This window comes from Lissotriton vulgaris, chromosome 2_1 (genome assembly GCF_964263255.1).
Source record: "Lissotriton vulgaris chromosome 2_1, aLisVul1.2, whole genome shotgun sequence".
NCBI classification, from domain to species: domain Eukaryota; kingdom Metazoa; phylum Chordata; class Amphibia; order Caudata; family Salamandridae; genus Lissotriton; species Lissotriton vulgaris.
The window spans coordinates 583,127,205-583,154,750 of record NC_141687.1 but is presented as its reverse complement, the minus strand read 5'-3'; the positions used below and the strand labels follow the sequence as shown (position 1 = coordinate 583,154,750).

The window sequence follows — 27,546 nt, the reverse complement described above, 5'->3', positions numbered from 1 at the left end:
AGGAGAGCAGAGATACATTCTTAAAGTGCTGAGTGGCTGGTGTCCTATCTTTCAGTGCTCTGGATACTCTACAAGTGGCAGGTCTGGCAAAGCAGGGCAGGAGGAGCCGAGCCAGACCGATGCGGGCCCTGTTTCATTGTATCTGCTGTTCACAAAGCTGGCACCTCAGGAAGCAGCCACGTTGCCTCCTGTAATAATGCACCTGCGGACACGAAAGGAGCATTGCATGTGGAGAGGAGGCAGAAGGACTTGGAGGCAGCAGCATCCCAAATGGCACCAGAGTGGTGGTCTGCCATACAGTAGCAATGGGTATCAGAGGAAGGGCTCAAAACCAGTTTTCCTCCTCCTCCTTGACCGTGAGGTTATTGAAACCCTCTACAGATCTCTACGGTATCTTGCCTGTTGACTCTACAGAGGCTTCTGTGCCGGAGAAGAGTCGACATACAACTGATTCCAGTCTAAAAGACATCAGGTCAGACATATTGTTATCATACTGTCACTTTCAACTGTATCCTGAAGGACAGGGTACTGCCATTCGGTGTAACAAATGCTGCTCTTTTCTGCCTGGGAGAAAGCGTGGCCCATTGGGGAGGGGTCCATCACTTTTGTAACAGATCAGACATGATGATTTTGTTCTTGATGGCAGTGGCGGCTGCTAGGCAATATTGGCAAGGGGTGGAGGGAGGGGTTTAGAATTTTTTTTAAAGAATAAACGACTTACCTGTTGAATGCCGGCTGCCGCCTCTCATCCTTCTTCCCTTCATTCCTGGCTCCCAGATTCCCCTAGCCAATCGCAATGCTCCTGTCACCGTGACAACAGTGTCGTGATTGTTCTGAGCGTCCTGGTTCAGTGGGAGCCTGTGCATGTTCTCCACCAAGGCTGCACAATACAGCCCGGTAGAGAACATGCTAAGTGCGCATGACTGTTTGGCCAGCCCAAGAAGGCACTTAGGGGCACCAACCACTCCTTCAAATGCTGACTGTGGCAGAAGCCCAGACCCACCCACCCAATAAAATGATAATAATATTGTGTTATTATAATTTTATTTTCCCTTTTTGCACTCCTCAAAGAGCAGTGGGGTGGTGCTTCTCTGCCTTAGCGGAGGAGCCGCAGCTGCTTGATGGTCAGCACCCACAAGATGATTCTTTCAACAATCTTCAGGGCATTTTTCTATCAGTTGCGGTACGTCCATTAGGGCGCTGGGGCATTGACCCACACGCCGCCGCACCTGGAGTTCCCTCGGCTGCTCTGAACTGACAATGCATGTCAGTCAGCATGATGTCGGACCGCCCAACCCATTCAGAGTCTGAAGGGGTGGGCGGTCCGGCGTCATGCTGACTCACATGCATTGTCGTGATGTCGTCAATCCAGGGGGTGGCACGGAGCACACAGCAGGCAGCAGCACAAGTGCGCATGTTGGGTTTAGGTCGGAGAATTGTTCAAACCAGCCCAGTCATGAGCACTAGTGTTTGCTCTGGCTGGCGGCTGCGCCTTAGGAGAGCGAGGGTTGAACAAACCTGCAACCCTCTGGCTCCTAATGGGCGAACGGGTGGCGAGTATTCCTGCTAAGCCAATCCTGGTGCTGATGGAGCAGCATCAGTATTGGCTGAGAGGGGTTGCCAGCCAGTGACGTGGCTGTTCCTGTTCAAGAAGTTGAAGCGCTAGCATGCCAACGCGGAACCCCGGCCCTGGAGCAGAGGTGGCGCAGACAGGTAAGTTTTCTTTTTATATTATTTTCTTTTAATTTTAAACGCCCCCGGCCCCCACACCCCACCTCCACGCGACCCCCCGTGGGTATTGCGAGCTGCGACTGCTAATATATCCACATGCACTTATTCTCACACACAACGTCATGGACGGGGAAGTGAGGTTGAAGAAATCATTCGTTTTTTCGAGTCCTCTCTGGCTGCGAGTGCATACTTCCAGGGCCAGGTGAACGGCCCTGCAAGAACTACCCTGAAAAGCATAGCGAGATCATGCAGCAAACTGGCCCAGCTAGTTCTTTTCATAAAGTATGTATACCTTTGAATGAAAATTAGGGAAAGAGGTATGGTGAACATTTTGTTGTTAACTGCGTAGTGCACGTACTGTTCTGTTAGTAGAATCGACTGGGTAATTCTGAAGAGGAGTGGAAGTGCATGGGTGGGGCATTATCGAAAACATCTAGAATAATGTAGATTCCAGTTATCTATGAATTTAATGTGGATTTTCTTACGGTGATCCAATTCATAGTGACCACCCTTGCATTACAGCACCTGGGTTTAAAGTTTTGTAACTCTAGGGCGAATGCATTGCGTTTGTATAATTATTCGCTGTTACTTTAGGGCTTTTTTTTAATCACAGCAATTATGTCTGGGGTTCGTGGAATTAACAAGCCCAATGAACCGGTGCAGGAGCCAAGATAATAAAATGTCATGATATTTTACACTGCCATTACCGAGAAGGTGACTGGGGCTCAGCACCAGATGCTGTGACTCCGGCATGAGCTCATTTTTATACACAAATGGAAATACGCAAAATGTCTCCAAAAAATGTTAGGCCAAGGAGTTCACCGGCACCCCACCCCTTGGCGAGCTTGTGTATATCAGCTGGGGGTGATAGCATGGCATCAATGTATTATATGTGCGCAAATGGAGCCATGTTTACTCTGACTGGCACAGGGAAGTGCTAGCGCGGCTACTGAAGACTGAGGAAAATAATCAGAAACCCTACAAAGTGCCTTCCCGGCGTGCATGCTAACTGCGGGAATGCTTCCCAGCTTAATAATGTACGGCCTGCTAGATTTCCTGAAAGTCGTGCTGTGTGCAAATCTGCAGGGCTAGATTGCACGGATGTACGTCATTACCACGCACACTTTTACAACGCGTTCCATTACAACGCGGTTGTAACAACGCAAGTCGTTACAACGACTTGCATGGGGGGGGGGGCGCAAATTTAAAAAAAATTATTTACTATTCCAACACCAGTCCCCGTGGATAGTAGGAAGGTGTTGGGATAGTAAAGTAAATGATTTACTATCCTTGAGCGCCACCCAGCGCAATTCGTTGTAACAACTTTCGTTGTTATGACCGCGTGGTAATGGTAGGGTGTTGTAACGCTTGCGTTGTAAACGTTGCATACCGTGTGAGCGTTTGGCACAAAAATACCTTCTGTACATGAAACCTCATTGCGCTGCTTTTACTAACACTGTACTTTGTCAAGCACCACTTAGTGTCCCAATATCGTGCCCCAAAAAAACATTGTGAATCTGGGCTAACAGCATCTTGTCTTTTCTTGTAGCATTTGTACGCGGCTTCATAGGAACTAGCACTGCCCGAAGCTATGTGCTGGGCATTTGTGTTTTTGCTGTGTCAGCTCTGTAATCGCACCATTCTTGCTACAAAAGACAATGATGCCTTCCGGCCTAGCAGCAGTGGTGCAGTTTAAATAAATGGCTTGAAACAGTGGCAGTGCAGATGTAAATTAAGAGAATGCTTTAAGGAACATGTAAAAATGGCTTTAAAACATTGGGGGACTGCTAGACAGAAGGGTTGTACGCATTTTAAGGATTTTGTGGGCGCGTGCACAAAATGTAGGGCTCCTTCCTTGTACCCACAGTTTGAGGAAGATTTAAGTTTTTTAGACTTGGCTGGAATATGACTTATTATTACAAATTCTTTAAAATATACATGTAGCGGGCTTTGGCTCTTCTTGGAGCTGCATTTGTCCCCCGCCTTGTGCTATTGGCTACTTTGTTAACAAGCAGCCATTGAGTCACTGGCAATATGAGCAAATGCAATTAATCACGTCTTCTAAGTTCTACTAAAATGTATAGATGAGTGTATTGAGGTACAGGATCACACAAAGTGCCAAAGTGAAGCGGCACGCATTCCATGCAAAAATAGCTGTTCATGATATACCACTCGGAAATGTCACCATCCGCCACTGATTTCTCTTGCATTACTGAAGGCGAGGCAGGCAAATGGAATCCACCTAGAAATGCTCTTCTTCCTATCCCTTCAGAATTATAAAAATCCAGAGGCTTTACAGCTTCCAGTAAAGGAAAATTCTCATTCTAGTCATGACGTGGGTGTAGATCCAGAGGGTTTTTCTGGTTCTGAGGATAAAGAGACTGTTTTACGCAATATTCACAAGTAGCCCAAAGCTCGACCCTACCTTTCCCTCAGTAACGGACCACAGCTATCAAAAAACACATACATGCAGTGCCAGTGGTTGCAGGAGGTAGGCACACAACTGTTTTTGGGGAACAGGGAGATATTTTTCATCATTAAACTAAACCAGAGCAAGAAAGAGTAAGGCAGAAGAGAGGGAAAGAGGGTGGATGTGAAATACAGCAAAACAGTGAGAAAGGAGGCAAAACAATGTTCAGAAGAGAACTAGATAGAACTTTTAAAATGTCAGTGGCTTTCCGTTCCTTTATGTTTTCCTAATGCCAGGACTATAGGACATATGTATGAATCAGATGTCATTCTGTTCGCTTCCAACCCATCTTTCAACACTTTCTTTTCAACCTTGAAGAAGGGGTGACATAGCTTCTGATGGCTTCAGAAAAGTTATTCTTTTCATTGAGCTATTGTAAAATTTTTAAAAATTGTTACATTGTTAAACATTGTTGCTTTTCTATGTCATCTCTTCTATTCTGATTCATATATCTGACCTGTACTTATTGGACGATTTGGCAATTTTTAGAGTTCACAAATAGTTCAAGGGACTCTCCGCTTTGGTGATAGATGTAATGGTTTGGACAATTGAGCAATTTATCACAATGGTGATCATTTGCTTTCAATAAGTTATCAACTTTCTATGTTTGTCAGGTAATTGTTGATCACATTGATAATGTGGTGGCACAAAAAGGGATGAAATTCTAGGTTACATTGCTGATATATTTACTATGCTATGTGGCAGTTATGATTGGAGTACCTGGTGAATGTGCTCAATGGAAGCTTTTAAATATATACAAAAAAATATTTAAAAGTATTTCTGGTGCCAGAAGCACCTCCCAGAATCAGTATTAATTTGAGTAAAGAAGTAATGATTTATGGCTGAATGGGACAGCCTTTTTCTACTTAGTATTATATGCATTAGGGTACCTATATCTTAAAGGACGGAGTGCTCATTTCCAAAGAATGAAGGTTATAAAGCTCATATTATGCAGTTTTAAATTAAACAAGAACTTTGTAATGTAATATATAGTTTGCGGTTCTTTTACAACAAACTGGAACACATGATTCACGAACAGGAAATCAGAAAAGCAAGAAATTTGGTCCTAGAAGAGGAATACATGCAGCCCAAATTTGGATTAGAAAAAAGTGCTGGCTGTCACTTTTCCTAGGGAAGTAGGCATGTAAACAAAAACAAATATAAACCACCTGAAAGAACTAGTGATAGAAAAGGATATGATACATTTTTAGTCACTGAAACAGTAGCAGTAGTGGCCAGCATGGCTCGTGGCTGGCAGCACGGGGTGGACCACATGGGGAGTCACGCAGGGGATGCGCAATATAAAAAACGTACCTGGCTGCCGGGTCCCGCATCTCTGCTCCTGCTCTCCTCATGGAACTCGAAGAACAGGAAGCACAGCGTGACCCCACTGATGAATCACAATGCTGCCATGCAACGTTGTGATTGGTCTGAGAGTCCTGGTTCATCGCTCAGCCAGGGAATGAGGGCCTGGGTATGTTCTCCATGCAAGCTGTAATGCAGCCTGCATGGAGAACAGGGAAAGTGTGCAAGACTGTTTTGGGCTGCCCGAGAGGGCTGGCCAAACAGTCATGTGCACTTTGGAGTGGGCAAACCACTCCTCCCCTGCCCTGTACCGAGAGCAGAGCAGCTCCGAATTAAAGCAGCACAAGCATAAAATGATAATAACTCAAAGTTATTATCATTTTATGTTTCTACTTCGCACTGCTTAAAAGCAGTGGGGTGATGCTCCTCCGCCATAGAGGAGGAGCCGCCACTAACCAGAAGATCTACAAAGGTGAAGCAAAGTTTGCCGTGTGGGATATTCATTGCTGGTTTTTGAAGAACTGCACATCAGGAAAGTGATACCAGCACTGCTAGGAAGTTCTCTGGGAAGGTAATACTAGCAGTCCAAAAGGTGTTCCCAAGCTGAAGTTATCTGGAATGTCTGCCCTGCCCATTACACTATGCAATGCTGATTACTTTTCTTAAACCTAAGATACAAAAGACTGGGGTGTTTAACAACCCAAACCTTTAGTGATAATAGGGAAATAAAATCTCTAAAAAGTTAATTTCAAATTGGTTGCCAGCCACCACAGATAAATTAATATCTTGACCCCAGGCCAGGTGCGTTTCTTGAAGGCTAGTGCCAGGAAACCCGCTACCTGTTGGAAACGCTAGTTCACACAGAGTCAAAGGACTCTGTTGGCCATTGCACTAGTAACTAGTAGATGTAACCAAGGCTTTTCACCCAGTCAAGTGTGAGCATCTGTTCCAAATAATGACAGCCAAAGAGTATACTTTCGCATAATTTGTTTTACAAAGCACTCACAGCCTTAATTTGGAATGGAGAAAAGTAGGCAAATTTCCTCCTAAAAGAGTGGCATAATAAGAACTGAATCCATCCCTAGCACTGATATTTAAAGGTTTTCCAGAATGTATTTGTATGCAGATGATGTGGCTCGCAGTAAAATCTGAGAGGGAAAATCTTGTTAGAGTACAGGTTGTAATCGGAATTTTTCTCAAGTTGCAGAATGTAATATAAAAAGGAATTTACTTAGTTTTAATATATGCGAAATCCGTGCCCCACTGAACCTCGGCGAGGAAGAACACCACTCATTACCCGCAGGTTGTTTGGGGATCCATGTTCATCAAAAGTCGAAGAATGCTCTGAGGCGAATTATGCCAAGTAATTGAGAATATTAGATGAATGTTAATGTTTTCGGTCCCATTTAACTGTCTATGGTAAAGCAGCTGTTTTTCCATGAAAATTGAGCTTCTAAACATTGTTCGTTTCTGTCCCAAGGCCTCTCCTCCCTAGATCAAATTCTAAATTGCATCAGAGAATAATGGATATTTATCTAGCAGACAAGGTACATCAGTTCAGCTGCAGGAAGATCTGCAGCCCTCCAGAAGGCAGCTGACTTAGACCAGGGTCTGTGATCTATTTAGGCAGGTGGTAATTCCTGATTCCCTTACATCATTTCATTCTCCGATCCTAAATAAAAAGATGGGATCAAACGTCCCATTTTACTTCCGCAGTACATTTCATAAAGCAAAACGTTTCAAAATTGTCAGCTTCAGATCTTACCAAATATTTGTGAAATGTACCACCAAATCAGGGCTCGCTGGAGACGTCTGGTGAGCTTGGAGAGATGCCATTCTGGAGAAACCCATCTCTTCCGTAGGACGAAGCAGGTCAGGTTTTTGAGAACGACTTAAAATTATACAATAAAAGACTTGTGATTGAAATCAACAGACTCATTGCAGATCGACTTTCCATTAAATAATCCATTTTGTGCCATTTTGTCAAATTAAATGGTTTGACTACATCATATTTAGAAGAAATCTCAAGAAAGTAGTAGGAAAAAGAAAAAGTTGTCTTGAAGTCAGTAGACTGGAAAAAGTTATGCCACGCATCATGTTGCCCTAGGATCTCATTTCCAGAGAATTCAATATTTTTGCTTGTTCTGCCTTTATTATTTTCTCAACAGAATATTAAAATTGTCAGATGGAAATAATCTCAATATTACGGGATATCATAAGCCTTCTGGCAAGAGACGGTCTTGTATTGCTCATTACTAGAATCCTTTTTGGTGTGGTATATTTAAATAGATTTGTTTCACCCTCTGTACTTCCCTGGCCTAGTTCTTGATATTGGTGATGATGTAGATGATGCAAAGAGATTTGTAGAGCACATGCATACTCAAAATAGTGTCTTGGCGCTAAATGGAAGGCTCCCTATCGCAGCACTGATTAAGCCTGTTGAAAGAGCCAGTACTTTAGCTTTTTTTCTCCAGAAAATGGATAGTTGGAAATGGAACGGAATTCTAGGGGAAGATTGCTCCAGGCCACCAACCCAAGGTAAGAGAAGGATCTACCTCCGGTTCTGGCACTGCGGATTTTGGGAATTCTGGCTAAATAACCATAAGCTGATGATAAATTGCTGGCTGGGCATAAGCACAAATCCTACTCCTCACGTACACCACACCTTTATCATGCAGATCTTTATAAGTCAGGGCCAAAGTTAAAAAAAAAAAACTATTTCTGACAGGAATCCAGTGAAGCGCTTTTAAATGCAGGGTCATATGGGTTCTTGGAGCGAGGTTGAGAAAAGTTCAAGCCACCGCATTCTGCACCACTAGAAGTCTATTCTGGAAGACCCAAGTATAGTGCATTTCCATACTCAAGCCTGGAAGTGATCAGGGCTTGGATCACTGTTTTCTTAGTTTCTTAGTTTCTGATGCTTATTTTTGCAACCTCATCCTGGCAGCAAGCACACCGCCTGCTACCTGCGGGTTTTAGTTATGTCTCTTCCATTCACATCTAGACTTACTGAGCCAGGAATAGGCAGAAACTGAATATTATCTTTGCTTCAATAGCCAGAACCTTATTTACAGAAAATTAGAGCTTCAAACAAGCACTATTATTGGTTGCTGGGATTGATATAGTGAACATATTTTGTTGCTAAAGAGATTTTCACCAGATGAAACTGAGATTGGATATGTTTTAAGATGTATGGGGAATGTTCTTTAATCGTATTGCCAGCTTGGAATGAAATCCATAGAGTGTAATTTCATTCGTCACAAGTGATCTTTCACAATCTTTGATTTCCACGTCCTTACTTTACTGCTGTTTAAAGTAACGTTTTGCTTTTCGAAGACTAGTGAAGGGTTTTGGAAGTTTTATTTTTTTGTGTATATATGAGTGCTTTTTAAGTCATTCTTAGGCAAAGTTATAACAGCTTTGGCGGTTAGTGGGTGGCTGGGAACTCGTGAGGTCAGGGGACCTGTTCCTTTACTTGAGACTCTTTGCAGCTTTGTGGGGCTTGAGTAATTTTAGGGGTAATATTTTGGTTTGGAGAGAGGGATAGACCATCTCTGTTCACTACTCCCTATAATACCCCTCCCTTACCTTTTACAGAGCGGAGCCTCCCTTTTCCTGAGCAGTTTTCCAGGAGAGGTGAGGTAAACTCCCTGCAATATTCGGGTGAGTAATAATATTATAATTTAGCGGCTCATTTGATAAGAGCCAGCGTCAGTGTTTTCCTTCAGACAGGACTTACTTTTTCTTCTCTCTTTTTAAATAGATATGAGAGACACCAGTTGATACAGAGGAACATGAATTTTGGACTGGACACGTATATCCTTCATGATTAACTCAATCTTCACTCTTCACGCAGTAGCAAACATTTAGAATTCTGGCCCTGAAGAAAGCCGTGGGATCATGTCCCTGCTGGCTGAAACATGTTGGCCTTGTATACGCAGTTATATGTCTAAAACTGCCCTTGTTGCATGGTTCTTATGAGGGAAAGGACAAATTATATTATAGTCTGCTTTATTGATCCTTTACCCCTTTTTAACTCACTACACTTTTTTTTTTTTTGCACTGCACATGATCCCATCATGATCTTTTACTCATGGTCACTATAGCGATTGAGGGTGCGACCCAATTGAGGAAGGGTAATGGACTGGTCTTGATGATCAAGAGACATACCATCCCTGCCTGGATGACCAAATGATAACATTTGATCTACACATACTTTTGATGGGAATCCAACGTTCTCTGTCATGGGTCTTACCAACAATCTAAGTAGGTCCATCTGAAGGTTTGCCCTGTTACGCATATAGGTAGCAAGACTTATTTAGCTTTACCAGCACGAACTTACTTACTTAGAAGTTCGTAGCTTGCTTTGGAGTGCTTCTAGCTCCTACACAGACCCCAGTTTTTCTTGTGTTTAGCATTTATGGTATGGGGATATTAATCTGGGTGGTCTCTAAAATTCCCCTAGACCCTTCTTCCTCGTTGTTATTTAATAAATATGCAGTACTCAGACCATTAATGGCGGCCAAATATCATTTTGTGGGAACCATTATGGCCATAAATGACTTAAGGAATCAGACCCAGGGATAATGAATTGAAAGAAATAAAGCAGCTAATACTGTGATGTAGAACTGCAAAGATTCGGCCATGGACAAAGAAGATACTGCAGTATTAAACGTGAAAACACATTACAATGGAAAGCGAAGACGTGCAAAGAAGAATGAAGTAAGGTTATTAAATTTAAATGCATATTATGCACCTTGGAATGCTAACTGCATACTAACATCTAACCTACCAGCAGCGAAGTATATTTATATAACATAATATACTCCTCCATTATGACCGCAGTTCACAGCCAACCTAATCAAAGTATCACTCAAAGTGTCAGCCTTCTTAATAGGCCCCTGGAAGCACTGAGGAGAGGAGACTGCACTGGAAAAACAGAATGACAACATTTTTCTCTATGACAAGTAGAATACGACTGCAGAAGCTGATATTAAGAACTGGAGCACGAATCCCATAAAACACAGGGCAGAGAGAAACAGCAGAGATAAAAATCGGGTAGAAAAGCAAATGGATAAATATTTAACAACAGTTAAAAGAGAGTCAGCCCGCCGATGAGTTTGACTCTCTCGGTATCTGCATCAACAGCAGGCCGACAGTTACCAGTGAGCCCCATCGGTACACCACCAGCAGAATCGCCATATTAGGAAGAGATGTTCTGCATTAGAATCTGATTCTGAAACCATCCTTTTCCAAGCATAGGACGTCATTTACGAGGTTTTGGTGCAGGGCAGTGCCACAGGGATTCTTGCTGTGCTTCAGTGTGTCAAAGTGCCGCTGGGGGCCTCATAAATGAGGCCCTTAAACCGTGACCATTCAGGAAAGTAGACTTCCCAGCAGAGGGAGATGCACACATGCTAGAGCACACACCATCTGCACAAATCTGGTACTAAAAGAGAGGCGGAGCTACCGCCAGAAAATAGACATGGAAAGAAACTAGGACGACTGTGAAAAAACATTGGGCCAAATGGTTTGAAACAGAAGAACAGGGTGGACGCACTGGGATCATTTATATTTAACAGCCTTATGGGCGGCCGTGTGGCTGACTAAATAATTACTGAGGTGGTGCGCAGACCAGCCTCCACTCTTAAAGTTTTCACGATACATGCAGAGGAGTTCCACAATCTGACATATGACAACCGCGATGAGGTTGAGGGCGGCCACTGATGACCTGCCCTAGGTTGAACCAGTTGGCTAGATTCAGGTCAAGGATAGCAGATAGGTAGTCGTATGTTAAATGGTTGTCACACCCCATCTAGACGGTTGCTCCTTGCATGTTATCTCCTATTAGTCAAATTATAGAGGAGCGTCGCTAAACTGGCTGAATGTTACCATAACGATGATGCTGCTTTTGAAGTCATGTCCCAAACTCTGAATAACTCAGTTGCAGATGAAAATGCTGATGGGACCAGAGGAATGGTGCTGGTTACCGGGCATACTAAATCAAAGACCAGTGAAGCCCAGTGCCAAGCCATGATAACGCTGCTATAAACATTGTGTTGTAGATAGTAGTAGCTCCTCCAGGGAGTGCTGCGGGAGGTCGGGCAGGGGATGGTCAGGGTGGAGGGTAGTAAACTCCGGAATACGGCCAAACGGAGGTAAGTAAATAAATAAAACAAATTACTTTGCGTACGCTGCAACGCCAGATAATTCTTTTTATTTATTTATTTCTTTACTTACCTCCGTTCGGCTGTATGCCAGAGTTTACTACCCCCCACCCTGCCACACCCACCACCCCGCAGCACTCTCTCGAGGAGCCGCTACTGGTTGTAGACTACTGCTGTCTTCACGCAATGGCTTGAGAACTTTAATGTGGGAGATAGGCTGAAAGATTCCTAAGAGTGCGGGATACACTTTGTTTCACCCTCTTGCAGCAAAGATGCAAAAGAAAGGGCGAGTGGGTAGTTAATGGTAGAGGGCATTGCAGGGTTGGGGCACGTGCATCCCAAAGTTATTTCTAGCGCAAGCAAGTTTTTGCCCATTGTGAATGATATGTGCAACAGTTATGTTAAGCTGAGGTTTGTGAAAAAATAATAATTTTAACAACATATCTACTGTATGGAGAGGGTAACACCATCTTTTAGTGGATCTCGTGAACTGTATTGAAGAATTAATAGTGGAGTGACAGATATTCATGCTTATTATAGGTGACTACAATTCCAAGAAGACTGTTCACCGTAAGAAAGTGCCTCTTTTTGTATGCTCAACTCCTAAATCTTTGGACTATGCTTCTAGTTTCTCTACTCTGAGGTGCACTTGTCCTGGCTGACCAGGCCCGAGTGCACGTGCTCTGACCCCTCAACTTGTATATGCAATGGCTAACCTCTGCTTGGCATCTTTAACTTAGCTATAAGTCTCCAGTATATGGCACAGAGTGTACCCAGGGCTAATACGTTAAAGGCCACTAGTGGACTGCAGCTCTTATTGTGCCACCATTACAGTGACAAGGTGAAAACATGACTCTAGTTCTGCCTCTGCGGCCTAGTTGGGCAGCTTTTAAGCCACAACTTGAAATGGAAAAATAAACACTTTTGCCAAGTCAGAACCTTCCTTTTTAATATTTATAAGTTATCTCTAGGGAGGGTATTAGTATTGTAATATATTAAAAAGAAGAACATATTTCTTTTATATTCAACATGTCCTGGAAGTGAAAACTCAAATTGTCGTTTTCATTGTAACAAGGCGGGTGGTCCCATTAATGAACATGGAGTTACACCAGCCTGGGCGCTAAGTGCTCATTTCCATTTGGGACGACCACAAAACATTTTTTTTATTAGTTTTGTTGGTTATAAGCAAGAACAGTGCCCCAGCAAATAGCTGTCTGTCTATGAAATACCATATTATCGCTTATGTTAGGAAAGGCAAATGTACTGGAAGAGCATACAGAGTGCAGAAAGCATGGAACGCCCTACCCCCTCTATTAAGAGCACTGGACAAGGAGTCTGAGTTCCGCAAGCAATTGAAAACCTGGATTTACAATCTTCCAGACTCAATGGCCAGAGCGCTAGTGTGATCCCGGTTATGGTCTCCTTAGCAGTAAGGCAACCTTTTCATCTGGTTGTCCTCATATTGGCGCCGAGATGCTCCTTGGAGCGATTGCTAGCGCGTTATAAATGGACTCTACATCTACATCATCAGAAAGAAAAGTAGGAGAGAAACATCGCATGACATCATAAATATGGGACAACCAAACATTATACTCCAAGGTATCAAATTAATCATTATATCACCCTTGACTAATTCTGAAGTCAGATTTAAAGTAATTTTTAATAGTAAGGTAACTTTAGAAAGTCACCACTTTCTTGGCCCAAACTTCTAGAAGCCATTGCTGATGAACTGCAGCAGTTGTCACCCGAAACAGCCTGCTGCCCTTCTGCTAGGAGGTGCAAAACGCTCCCAGCGATGGGATCAGAGGGTCTGTGGGAGGGAAGAGGAGTGGCTCTTCTTCAGACTTGATGGTCCAAGAGTGATGGCCATAGATGGCCCAGATTCATAGGAGCTACCACCTCTGATAGGCAAACGCAAGTCACATTGTAGCTTGCCCATTCCTGTGTGTAGGCAGACAGGTTAGCATTTCTTACAGAGGGAAAAACCCATTGCAGAACTGGCTTTCCAGGAGGTGTGACTAATTAGACTGGACAAAGGAAAGGCCCCAACATCTTGAATTTGGGCAGAAAGATGTATCGTGCAATTGTTTAGTGCCAACCCCACAGAAAATTTTGTAAGAGGGGGGTAGGGTTTACCCATGGGAATGGTAGCCCAATTGGCTAGGAAGCCCTCACCGATCACAGACTCGAAATTGGTATAGAAGTTCCACCCCTGGCTAACAGCTTCAGACATTCCTGTACTCAGAAAGGACAGAAGTATACCTGCTAAGCCGGTGAACCACAGAAAGGAAGGCTGCACCAAGGAAGACTCCACCTGCTGTACCTCCTGAACCAAGAGAAGACTCCAGAAAGAGATGGGCTTCTCCTACTGTCGTTTTTGTGGTGAGAGACCCCAAGGGTCGGACCTCCTCCCACTAGTGACATTAGTGAACTGGGCCGGTTCTAGGGCAGTGCGATTGGTGCCACCGCACCGGGCGCTAACTTGGGGTGGGAGCATCATTTTTGCAAGTATATTCTCATTTTAAAAGCACCTTCTGCTTCGTTCCAGGCCTTCAGCAATTATCAGGCATCAATTAAAATGTCAAGATAACTCCAGTGATTAATCATCTTCCTGGAAAGAGAACGGAGTTTTGTCTAGTGGAAGTTTTGACTAATCCTAAGGTAGTGCAGAGGGTTAAAATGCCTGCTGCTAAGAACATGTACCATTCAGATAACAAAGTGCATATATTGGAAATAGGTCAGTGGGTTACTGCTTCTGTAAGAGAGCACCTTTTGTTACTTGTCATTTAGAAGTCAAAATCCTAATATAGAACATTAAGCTATTAACTGTAATCAAAGAGCTGCATGCAAACTGCAAGGTATATGTTTGGGCTATATGTGTTTTGCCAGTCTTTCAGTATCATAACCTTGCCAAAAGGGTTCATTTGGTTAGAAAATAATTCTTATTATTGAAGAGAACCCCTAACAATTATGTTATGTTTTAATTCTGAATGTGTGCTTTTCCAGAATAAGGACTATTAAAATATATTGCCTAGCAGTATCTGACATGTCACTCCTACACTGCACATTGTAGTCCTGTCTGATGTAACATTTCCTATACACAGATTTACACACATATGATTGTCGCTGTGCAATGTGTGTGTGATGTAAAGTGCTCTGACACCTTACACTGGTATGAGTGGTGCTATAAAACTAAATTAATCTAAGAGACAGTGGTTATGGAGACTTGAGGGCACTGTTAAAGGGTGCTAGTGAAGGCATCTATGGCAGAGGTGGTCATTGGGGGGACGCCAACAAACATTGTCGCACAGGGCGCCACTAGTGATAAAGCCCGCCCTGTTAGTGAGTGGCCCCCAAAGACAAGTTGGCAAGCCTCCTGTTAATCTTTGGGAGCACAAAATCTAAAGAATTCTGCACCTGAGAAGTGCCCAGCTAACCAGTGGCCATAGGACTTGCCTTGGACTCCACTTGTGAAGCCTGTTCGATCATGTCCTAGCTCCTATGAAGTACTGCCAAGGTCCTGGAACTTTGGCTAATACAAGACCATGGTTCTCCAAAGTGGATCTGGGAGGACTGAATCCATGACAAATTTATTGATTCAGATGCATCGTCCATCACCACCCCCTTTTGTACCGCTTTTGGTCGCCATAAGTGTGGCAGGGTATGCTCAGACGTGAGTCCCTTGCACACTTTGCCACTGGATTCAAGCAAGCCTGGCTGAAGGCGGCTGGAATGCCAGAATCCGGTCCTCGGAAGCTTGTTTCCGGTCCAGGGAAGACATGGCTTGGCAGTTCAGGCTGGACTGTTCCCATGAGACACAGGGTCAGACTGATTTGCATATAGCCATGTCTGAACTGGGGTGGCGGAGTGGGCTAAAGAACGGTGATGGATTAAACCCAGATCTTTTGACTGGGTGTGAGTGTTTGATTGATTCAGATGCTCCGTTCATCACCACCCCCTTTTGAACCTCTAAAACAGGCCTCAAGTTCCATCATGGATTTGTAGGGTTGTCTCTTTATTTATAAGCAATTGCCTATCAGTCAAAATCATTCCCAACTTACCTTCAGGTCTCCTCTCTAGTGATTCCAGAATCGTTAGGATCTTCACAAAGCAGAAGGATCCTAACTGAAGGGGGTGCTTTTCTATCCACAACTTCATTTCTGTACAATGCCTAAGACTCAAACTGATGTCTGACTTTTCTAACTGGTGGTTGTTGCAGGCTGTCCTCCTATTGATGCCTGATGTCAATAATGTTGATGATGACAGCTCCTTAGCACTCCTGGGACAAGATTCAAGGCTTTGCACGTCATTAGCGATCCTAAACAAAACATGATACTGTCAAGCTTGGTGACGAGAACGCGCAGCAATAAATATGCACCAGTCTGTTATAATGACAATGAGAGAATATGGCCTGGATAACGAAATGGCCAGTTTACTGGCTCAGACTTCATATGTAAAATGACAGTCTTATTTAGAGTTTGGAGGGTGGGATACTCCATCAAAACATTATGGATTTTTTGTCCACCGTATCAGAAGTGCCACTGGCCATAATGCACATGTAATGGGGTGGATGGAACATCTGCCATGTTTATGACATAGTATCTGATCTTATAAACTCTAAATGAGTTACTTAGTTACTTGCACCTCTGTTGATACGTATACATGAGAGGATGTGTTATAACAGCCAGAGGTGCCAACTTGGATTTGGGAAACCGGTTCACATCTGGGCCTCGGCTCAACATCCTTTTATACTGGGCAAATCACTTAATCTCCCCTGCCTACCACAAATGAATGTGTCCTTATATAATCAGAAGAGGCTCCTCCGTAATGGCAGAGGAGTGCCACCCCCCTGCTAAAAGAGGAAAAATAAAATGAGAATAAAATCTTTTTATTTTAATTTTATTTTTGCCTTTCTAACAGCTGACGACACAAGTCTTCAGCGGGGCATGATCAGGCAATCCTGTTTGACAGGCATAGCGGGGGAGGAGTGGTGAGCGATTTTAAGTGCGTATATGTGTTTGGCCGATCTTTTTAGACCAGCCAAACCCACAGGCGCACTTAAGTTTCTCCAACCCAGCTGTGTTGCACAGCCAGGTTGGAAAAACACCTGAGGCTCCCAAGCAATGTCTGAGCGGCAAATGAGGCTGCACAAACCAATATTGCATCTAGGAGTCTGCGCAGTCAGACTCTAGAATCGGAGGAAAGAAGCAAGACAGCGGCTGTCAGAGTGGCAGGTAAGTGTTATTTTAATTATTTTAAATATCAAAGTATAGTTTTGTTTGTATTAACTGCCCTGCCTCATCACTAAGCAATTATAACAGCCGCCACTGTGTATATTGTAAATAGTGCTCAAGTAAAGTGCTCCAATACATTCGGGTCGAGTTCGCGCTACATAAAACTGCAGATCCCAGCAGTCTAGTACCCAATGTGAACCACAGATGCACTGACTGCAACACAGGAGCCCCCTTCTTATCATGGGAATGCAGAAATGGGATCCACATGCGATGGTGCCAGGTACACAGAGGAGACCCTTTCTTGCATATCTTGCAGATCCCAGCATCCCAGGACTCAGTGGGAGTCACAGTTGATGGCACTTGGGGCCACAGGATCATCTTTCTTCTCTTAAGCATGTAGACAGAAGAACCACAGGAGACAATGGAAACCACAGGACACGGCCCTAGGGGCACAAAGCAGCACTTCCTCTCTCAGACACATAGACAGCAGGATCAATGGTGCAATAGAGCACACAGGAGCACCATTCTTCTCATTGACCTACAGACTGCATCTGTCCAGCACTTGGAAATGGCTTTGGAACCTCAGTAATAGTCCCACGGGCACACATGCCCACCCATCTACTCCTATACCTACAGACACCTGCAGTCTCGCACACACTGGTAACCACTAGTGAAGATCCCAGAGGCACACAGTTGCAACCTTCCTCACTCAGACATGCAGACAGCTGCCCCCCAAGACACAAAGGTAACCGCAGTCCGGGGCACACATGATGGATGCCCTAGGCATACAGGAAATTACAATGGCAGAAGCCACCAAAGGGTGCCACAGGGGCCAGAGAAATAATTTGGTCAAAGACACTGGCCACTGACGCAGCTGCACTGACGTGAGGGCTGATTTGGCTATCGACATTGAAAAGGACCAGTCAGGATCCAGAGGAGGTCAGGTAGCCCCCTCTGCGAGTGAGTTGTCTGAATTAAATATTTGTAATAAAACTTAAGCTGTTGAACTCCATCCAGCACGTAGCTCTGTCTAAAGAATGTACTGGTTATAGAGTTCATGGCAGAGTGGCCTGAGTGCTTGGATTAGGTCCCTAGTTAGAGGAAAATGGGATCTCATCCAGATGGTGGCTGAGCACCTACCTATCTGTCTCAGTCCCAGATCTATTGAGAATACCTGGTGAGGAGCCATCTCTGCCAGTAGTAGAGATCCTACCGCGGATGCTGCCCACTTTGCCAGGTATTCTGATTGATTGGAGTGCATGGCAGTTGTTACTTAAGGTAAGTTCTGATATACGCAGTTGATTGTACCCTGATACATCGAGCCAACGCCACAGGAGAAGACAGTACAAGGGTGATCGAGCTCTTCTTCAAAGTAGATTGAGGCTCATGGCTTTGGATTGAAAAACAAGGTAGTAAAGAGGTTCTAAATCATGGGTCAGAGAACCATTGATGTGTAAGTCCAGAGCGTATACTAATTCACCACTAATCCGTTATGGGTTCCAGAGTAGTGTGCTACTCACCGAAAAAGTGTTTCAACACCCCTTCATGGTCAGGGGTAGTATCTGGTATGGGACAGTAAGTGCTAAATAATTGTAATTACAATACAATATGGGAAAGGAACTATGACATTCCCAAGGTATATAGGTATAGGATGGATATCAACACCCAGGGAAAGAGGAAGAAAAAGATATGTACACAGACCCGGTGTGAAAAATAGGGGAGGCCTGCAGCTACAGAGAGGGCCTAGGAATGAAAGCAAGATAGGTGAGGTGCACATGCAGGTGGTGGAGAATATAAGATGGGAGAGGCCTTGAGGTAGGAGATGAGAAAGAAGCCCTGAGGTCGCAGGCCTGCAGATAAGGAGGGGAAGGAGGGTATGAGATGCTCTCGGGACACATGCGTTGGATTGAGAATGAAGGGCGATAGAGGGCTACAGCCTGTTAGTGAAGAAGATAAGAAGCTCTGCCAGCAGGAAGGTAATGGGGATCAAAGAGGAAGACCTGAGATAGAACCCACAGACACCAGGTATAGATTAAAGAGAGACAGAGTGTATACAGGCAGGTTATGGGGAATGAAAAATGAACAGGTGAAGGCGCTACCAGGCTGTTACCAATGTTAAAATATGAGCAACTGATTCAAATCCTGCAGGCAGTTAATCGCATTTAAAAGATGAGCAACAGATACAGGACTCAAATGCACCAGGTAATGTGGAATATAAGATAACCATAGATGACTAACTGATAAAGAGCCTGCAGACGGGTAATGGCGAATAAAACAGAAACAACACATACAGAACCATCAGGCGACGTGGAATATACAATTAACACAGACGACGAATAGACAGAGAGCCTGCAGACAGGTAACAAACAGATAGAGAGCCTGCAGACGGGAAATAGGGTGTAAAAGAAGAACAACAGACATAGAACCGACAGGCATCATGTAACGGGGAATAAAACACTTCAGATGCACAGCCTGCAGCCTAGCAATGGGGAGTGAAATGTAAACAGCGGATGTAGAGCCCGCAGGCGGGTGGAGTGCGATAAAAGATTAACAGCACATGTGGTAGGTCTGAGGCAGAGATAGAAACAGGTGGTGGGGGAGGCGACACACGATCAGAGTGGGACAGAAAGATCCGAAGTTAGGCCACGACAACACTTCTTCGCATGTCTTGGGCCACACCAACTCGCGCTTCTGTGCGCTGGCGTCACGGGGATGTTTTGGTCTGCGCGTGACCTCAGCCCGTGGCTAGCCGCCATGACATCAGGACACGGTGTGAGCGGTTAATGTCCCGTCAGCGCCGAGCTGGGTCAGGCCGTCCCCGGGCGGCTCGCGGCTGCGCGCCGATGGAAGCACTTTAGCGCCTCAGAAGCAACGCCTGGAGCCAGCAGACGCCTCTGCCGCGCCTACCCGTGAGCACAGCTCATTAAGGAGCAGTTGAGGGTTTGTTTTGATCATAAAAGTAGGAGAGATAAGTGAAGGCTTTTTGCTCGCTGTCTATAAATAAAATTCATTTCTCTCCACAGGGCCAGCTGCACCCGCCCAACATCCATCTGGAGTTAAACTACTCCATGCCAGCTGCTGCATTCATAATGTGATGGTGAAGGAGGGAGCCTTTCCTGGGCATCCGATGCCACCACGGGAACACCTGCCAGCTTGAACTTCCTGCAGAGAAAGTACTACCCACGGGACCTTCCTATAGAGTAAGGGCAAGACCTTCCTGCAGAGAAAGTGCCATTGCCAAGAACTTTCCTGCAGAAAAAGTGCAACCATTCCATTCCACGACAATCTCGCAGAGACGGTGCAACCTTTCCAAGACCATCCGGCAAAAAAAAGCGCAACCATTCCATGACAATGCTGTAGAGAAAGTGCAACCTCTCCAACACCTTCCTACATAGAAAGTGTCACAGTAAAAAAAGTTCCACCACACAGGACCTTCCTACAGAAGAAGTGCGATTGCGCGAACCCATCCGACAGAAAAAAAACAACCACTCGATTAGTAGAGTAAGTCCAAGAAGTGCCCTCATAGTTCCTGCAAAGAAAGTCCTTTCTGATGAGAAAGTGCCAACGCCCACAACCATGCAGAAGAGAAAGTGCCACAGCTCAAGACTTTCATGTAGAGAAAGTGCCACCCCACTGGACATTCCTTCACAGAAAGTACAACCAACCATTCGAAGATTTCTGCGAAGAAACAGCCACCACCTAGGACCTTCCTGCAGAAAAAGGGCACCAAATTGCAGAGAAAGTGCCACAACAGAGAAAGTTCCACCACCCAGGATCTTCCTGCAGAGAAAATACCACTGCTCATGACCTTTCTGCAACAAAAGTGCACCATGCAGGTCTTTAATGTAGAGAAAAAGCCCTTCCAAAACCTCCCTGCAGAGAGAGTGCCACCCCTCAGGGACTTTCCTGCAGAGAAAGTGGAACCACTTGATGAATGGAGTTAGTTTAGGATGTGTACCCAAACATCACTTTCCTGATGACGAAGTGAAAGCTCCTCAAGACCTTACTGAAGTGAAAGTGCTACTGTCCAGAAACCTTCACGATAAGAAAGTCTACCCCTTCAAGACCTACATTTGGAGATAGTCCATACAACCATGGATGTCTTGCTAACAAAATACAAACTCTCCGTAATGTTTTCGCTGATGAAGATGTCGCAATCTGTCATGCACTCCATAACCATTCTGCTCATGGCCTTTGAGCTGCTATGAAATACAACTACTTTAGAACTATCTGGTTGAAAAGAGCAGCCACTCCAGGACCGCCCTAGGGAGAATGTATTCCAAAATATTCCATGGTGTAACTACCAGTACTGTAAAACAACCCCTTCCAATGACAGTGAATGGCATTCCTTCATTATAGGTGTAGTGTATTCATCTCTATTGTTCCGGTGGTGAATATTTCCTGCTCATCCATTTATGAACCATTTCCAGACAGTCTGGGGAATCACAATCATTCCCATCCTCATGTTAGTAACCAACAGAACCCAAACTATATTTTTGTATGTCCATTTGTGTAGCACATTTCTATGATTTGGGTTGTCTTGTACCGCTTGCGTAATCTGGGTGACATTTTGTGTCTGGGGCATTAGTTGACCTGAGCCAAAGTGGTCTGTTGACATTGTATTGGATTATGCTTCGATTATGAGGTGAGTGATGTAGACTAGTGGTCGTTGAGGTTAGAATCGACGACTGTATCGTTTAGTAATAAATTGTACTCAATAATGGTTGGCTAGATCCTTTTATGGATCTGTGTGGAGCAGTATGTGCATGGATGTGTGTGCTGATGAACACTGCCATTGTTTTCATTCGACTGGGGTGTATGGATGTCCATTGCTCAGTTTCTGCTGGCTGTTACATTTCAAGGCAATCATTATATGGCTTTCATTCAATGTTGTGTGCATGTGGTTCTAGTTGACATAAGGTAAATTCTTTGCGGACGTTGGTATATACATTGGTGAGTGACTATCGATACGTTGTTGAGGCTACTTAGTCAGCCTTATATCTTGGAGCTGTGTTATGTGCATGATGATGCCTGAAGTTACGTCTTATGCATACTGTTGTGTGAGTGTAACTTTACCTAGATGTGACGTGTGAGTGTAACCTTCCCAGTGGTTGTCGTGTTCAATGCGTACTCTTAGTGCAGTGTGAAGTACAGATATAACATTAATGGTTGAACCATTACAGCGGCAAACGCTTAGCCACTATGTGGCGTGTATCCATTTTGTCTGCATGATGGGGGAGTGTTTACTGTGCACTGTTGGTGCAGTGCGAAGTATAAGTGCTCCTTGATATGGGCAAACTATTGCAACGGCAAACGTAATCATCTCTTAGGAGCATGGCTTTCTTCCCATTGATTAATTTGGTATTCATCTTTGAACTCTCTCTAATTTAACAAAACCGCTTCTGTGCATGGTTCCATGGAGGCAAAGATGGTTCTACCTCAGTAGCCACTCAAGGATACACCATGCCCCTCCCACACGAGTTTACATGGATACAGCACTCCCTCTCATGCCGTTTTCCTAAAATCCTTTCAAGCAGAACAGAAAAACCAGCATAACACCCAGAGGGCCTTGTTTAAACCTTGTAAGTTGAAGAAATGGACAACAAAAGAAACCAGCAGTAAAGGAGAATGAAGGTTATTCTCTCTCCAAACCACAGAGTCCACAAAGAGAGAGGCGGGAGAAACTAACAAGTCTCCCGTGTTTAAGAACAACATTCGAGCTTGAATATATATTTGGTAAATTGCCATGGACAGTAGGCCTGCTGTTGATAAGGTGTGCAGTCCCTGGGGGCATCCGTGGTTTGCAGAGCCAGTTTCCTGGCCTCACGGAGATGGCTGCAATTAGTTTGAATGAAGGAATAGCTCAGGAAAAAACTGCTCCAACCAAGGCATGCAGGAGGAACGCCATGCAGCTGTCCCGCCAGTCTTTCAAGGTGACCGACCCTCTCAGATTCATATTTGAGCAAGATTTCAAACCTCACCATCTGCCTTCACAGGCTCTCGGTGGGAGAAGGGGGAGAATGCAAGAGTGGAAATCCTAGAGGCAGCATATGTTACAGCAAGGTACTTTCAACATGTGAAGTCTCTTTTCAGAACCCGAACTATGAACGTGGTGTGTTCTAGTTGACAGATTCCCGACAGCAGCTGTAAATTATGAGAACAGTGTGCATGGAGGGTGTTTAGGTGGACAGTCAGCCACAGACACCATTCACACCTTAAAGATTCCGTTGTGGAATTACCCACTGAGACATATTGTTGCCTGGGCCGCACACATTGAAGGTGAACTCCATTACATGGGGAGCGCTGTCTCTGAGACCGCAGAGAGAGATTGGTCCCAGACTGTTCGTCCATTAGGCGGGATCCTTTCCCACTGGGTGTTTAAAGAACTCTCTACATTATTAAACTAGATAGAGCCACGATCGCCTAGACTTCATCCCGCATGCAAACACACATGTTGCCATGCCCACAGCTTGGTGTAGCAGTCTCTTACTACACAATGCAAGCTGGATATCCCATGACAGCATGCCACCACACAGCCACGCTTGCCCAACGCTAGCTAGTTCTATATTATTTTTCACTCTTTGAAAAGCAAATCGAAACAATTTAAGAAATGTAAGACAAAAAGTCACATGCACACAAGGGCATAACTTAAAATTTGAAAGTGCTGCAAGCAGTTGGCCCCTTCCCAGACCACCAGTGGCCAGCCACAATATTTTTTCCGATGAACATCTTCTAAGTCGGGTGCTGTGTTTGGCCCAGACCCCCAGGATATTGCAGCATGGACTAGCAAATTTTGCGGCACCAATCTGCGAATTTTGCGGCATTTTTGTGGCACTTTATAGTGCTATTTTGCTATTGAAAGATGCCCCAAGTGACCGCCGCGTGCCCCGTGCGTAGCAGGCCTTAATTAAACGATTGCCCAGGGCCCGCCGCGTACCCCAGGGCAGCAGGTCATGATCTTTAAAATCCAGAACTTGTAAATCCAGTACTTGTATAGGGCACAAATCACCCCGAAGGGGTATCTCGGCGCCCGGTGGGCCATTTGGAAGATTAAGCAAGCTAGTGCCCAGAGTCGCATGGTGCAGGCCAGACCCCTGCCGCCAGGGATCGAACAGTGATCCCCAGCGTCCAGCATCAGTCACCCTGGCCGCTGCACCACACCTCTTTCTCTTTCCTTTGGCCCAGGGCATCTGCGTGCCCAGTGGGCCAAAAACGATAAAAGCTAATGCCACCCCGGTTGCCCCTTGGGCAGTGAGCCCAGGGGGCATTATTTTTTTATCAAGTTATGGGCCTGCCGCCCATGGGGCACACAGCGTGCCCAGGTTGCATTTATTTTTCAAAATTATGGGCGCAGATTGGGCAGCGGGCCCTAATCATTTAAATGAATAAATACCCCCTGGGCTTAGAATGTGCCTCCTGGACAGCGGGTCCAAAAGTTGATAAGTTGATAAGAAATAATGCCCGATGGACCCGCCACCCGGGGAGGGGAGCATTTGTTTTTCTCAAGTTTTAGGCTCACTCCCATAGGGCACGCAACAGGCCCTGGGGGGCATTGATTTTTTTAATGATTAGGGCCCACGGGCACTCAGCAGGCCCAAGAAGCATTTATTTTTCAAAATTATTAGGACCCACGGCGTATGTGGCAAGCCCTAATCATTTAAAAAATAAATGCCCCCGGAGCCTGCCGTGTGCCCTGTAGGTGGCGGACCCAAAACTTGATAACAATGAAATGCACCCTGGGACTGCCACCTGAGGGGCATTCGTTTTTATCAAGGTTTGGGCCCACCACCAATGGAGTACATGGCGGGCCCTAAGGGGCAATCTTTTTTTTTTTATGATTAGGGCCCGCAGCCCAGGGCATGGAGTGTGCCCAGGGGACATTTATTTTTATCAAGTTTCGGGCCCACTTCTGTGCCTGAAACTCTATAAAGATAAATGCCTCCTGGGTTCGCCCTATGCCCCATCGGCTTTTATAATTTCCTAAAAATAAAAGACCTCTGAGCCCGCGGCATGTCCTGTGGGTGGTGGGTCCAACACTAGATAAACACAAATCCCCACTGGTGCCCCATGGCTGGTGGGCCCAGAAGGGCATTCATTTTTATCGAGTTTTGGGCCCGCCGCAAATCGCAAAATTCTGGAGGGTCTTACTTTCATGTACTATGCAAAGCTAAGTGTCCGGGATCATTGTTTCCCAAACAGATGGTGCGTTTTGCATGTACCCAGGATTTAATAGATGTATTCCTAGGTGTTACGTGTATCCTAAACACTCCGAAAGTGTTTAGGAGACAAGGGGGTGATATAGAGTTGCCCATCCTACTTTGCTTTATAGCCATGTCACACTCTACAAAGGGCAGATGAGATACCTGCCAGTTTGGGACAGATATTCCACATCTGTCGAGCTCTAAATAACCCCCATATTAGAACCTACTTGCATAATGTTACAGCGGGGTAGAAAGGCATTCCGTGCACAGGATCCCTATTCTAGCTCATATTTGTCACCTGGCCTCGGGTCTGGGAGCATTTTTTCTCTTAAGGCAGCTCTGTCTCTCTCATTTGCTGCATCCGGACCAGGAGTGTGGTGTGTCTGTCCGCTTGCCTCACAGGGGATGTGTCCGGCTGGGCGCGCGGGAGAGCGTCCACCTCTCACGTCTCCTTCCGGTTTGCACAGGGTAATGTAAAGGTTGTCTTTGCTCCACAAGCTGTCAGGATCGATCAGTGTCTGGGCTCGCGCGGCTCTGTTCTGGAGCGTGCCGCCTTTCCCCTGCCAGTGCAGCCACAGGCAGCCTGCCCAAACTCATCCCGTGAATCTAGGGAAATGACTTCTGACAGATTGTGCCCACCACATGACCACCGGCCAGGCCGCGCGAGACACTACGGATAGCTTTGCTGTTGATGCCTGAGACGCTGATGCCTGACTCTGCTTCTGCTGACTATCCCGAGCAGCCTAATCCAGAACACCCTTATCAGCGAGACCCCAGTCTCAGGATCGCCCACCGTAGGCACTCTTTTCTCATAATATTTGACCTCTGACCTGCCTTTCCTCAGTCATGCCTATCTAAGCTGGATTCTTTTTCAATCTGTGAGGGAGACATTCCTCGCTGCCTTCGCCATCTTGCCTGCTAGAATACCCCTCATAAAGGCTGTCCGCTGTTGATGGCCCTCTCGGTGCCTGTGGGGTCCCACATGCTCACTAGAGCGCTATTATTGAAGGGCATGAAGTCCCTCTTAACATGCACTGTCACAGTTTCTTATCAGCACTGAAAAGAGGCTACTGCCCTGAGCACTGAGCCTTCAGGTAGGGCCCCGAGGCTAAGAAGACTCCTCAGGTAGCCAATAAAAAGGTATTTATATTTTTTATATTCCCATCTGTAATTATCTTTATTTATTTTCTCACAGCTTCTTGGTATTCATACATATTTGGCGCATTGAAAAAATGAAGTTGCTACTAGCATACTTCAACATTTACGTCCATAACTACAGGGGAAACAGGAGATTTCACACCTGGCCTCTACTTCTGTTTTCGAAATGCATTTTTCCATAAGTGCTGAAAGATTTCGAATGAAAGGTTTCTCACTATTACTTTCAAAGCTGCATTTCAAGCTAAATATGTGGAACTTTCTATCCAGATTCTGGGCGAGTGTTTGTAATTGGCTGAATTAAAAAAAACTGCTATCCAACTCTTGCCGCACCGTCCAAATATCAAATCTCAATCCATTGGAGGTCTTCTGTGGAATTGTTTTTTTTCATTGGAGCTAAGGTTCCGAGGTTAAATAGTGTGTTATTACTCAATGGCCTTATGCGATGTATAATTTGAGGTCAGCACTGTATCTAGTGCAGCCTTGGCCTCACATGGCATCCACCCTTGTGGAAAGGGTTCTTACAATTAGCTAGGCACTTTTTCTGGGAAATGCCCCTTTAGTATTCGTATGGAGAACTGTGACCAGAGAGGGTACTAGGGACAGGTTAGGCTAAATTAGGGGCAACTCGTTCCATTGAATAGAGCTGACCCCCCTTCCCTCCCTTGCCAGGGTATAGAAAAATTGAGGACCCTCACCAGGAAACAGATTGTGGCAAGTAAAAAAAAAACAAAGGTGTTTAAGAGACGAGGGGTTGATTTACATTTGGCAGATGTCCCATCCACCCTACTTCGGTTTATAGCCAGGTCACACTCTACACAGGGCAGACAAGACATCGGCCAATTTGTGAGGGATATTCCACATTCGTCAAGTTCAGAGCAACTGCCATATTGGAAACGACTTGCATTATGTTACAGCGGCGTAGGAAGGTATTTTGTGTTGGGACCATAGTGCACCTATCCAAATTACAGGGATCCAGCCTGCATAAAGCCAAGGGTGGTGACTCACAGATGGTGTCACCCTCAGAGTGAAGAACACTATCAGAGGTCAGATCGTAGGGACTGAAATAATCTGCCCGGAGTAGCCCCACCACTTTAAGGCTCTGCTGTTGGCCATGTCTGCACGCAGAGGGAAACCAGCATTTGCAATGCAATAGGTCTCGCATTTACAAGAGAGTAAGCTATTGTCATTTACAATGGCAAAAGCTCAAACTCTTGTAAATGTGAGACCTATTTCACTTCAAAGAAGCAGCCGCCATTGTCCGGGGCTGCTTGAAAGTGAAA

At 45.1% G+C, this 27,546-nt stretch overlaps 1 protein-coding gene across 4 annotated transcripts in view; it reads right to left on the bottom strand.

Annotated features, from left to right (window-relative positions):
• Positions 1-27,546, bottom strand: part of SYT7 (synaptotagmin 7) — an 856,873-nt gene that overhangs the window by 128,186 nt on the left and 701,141 nt on the right. The window lies entirely within an intron of this gene.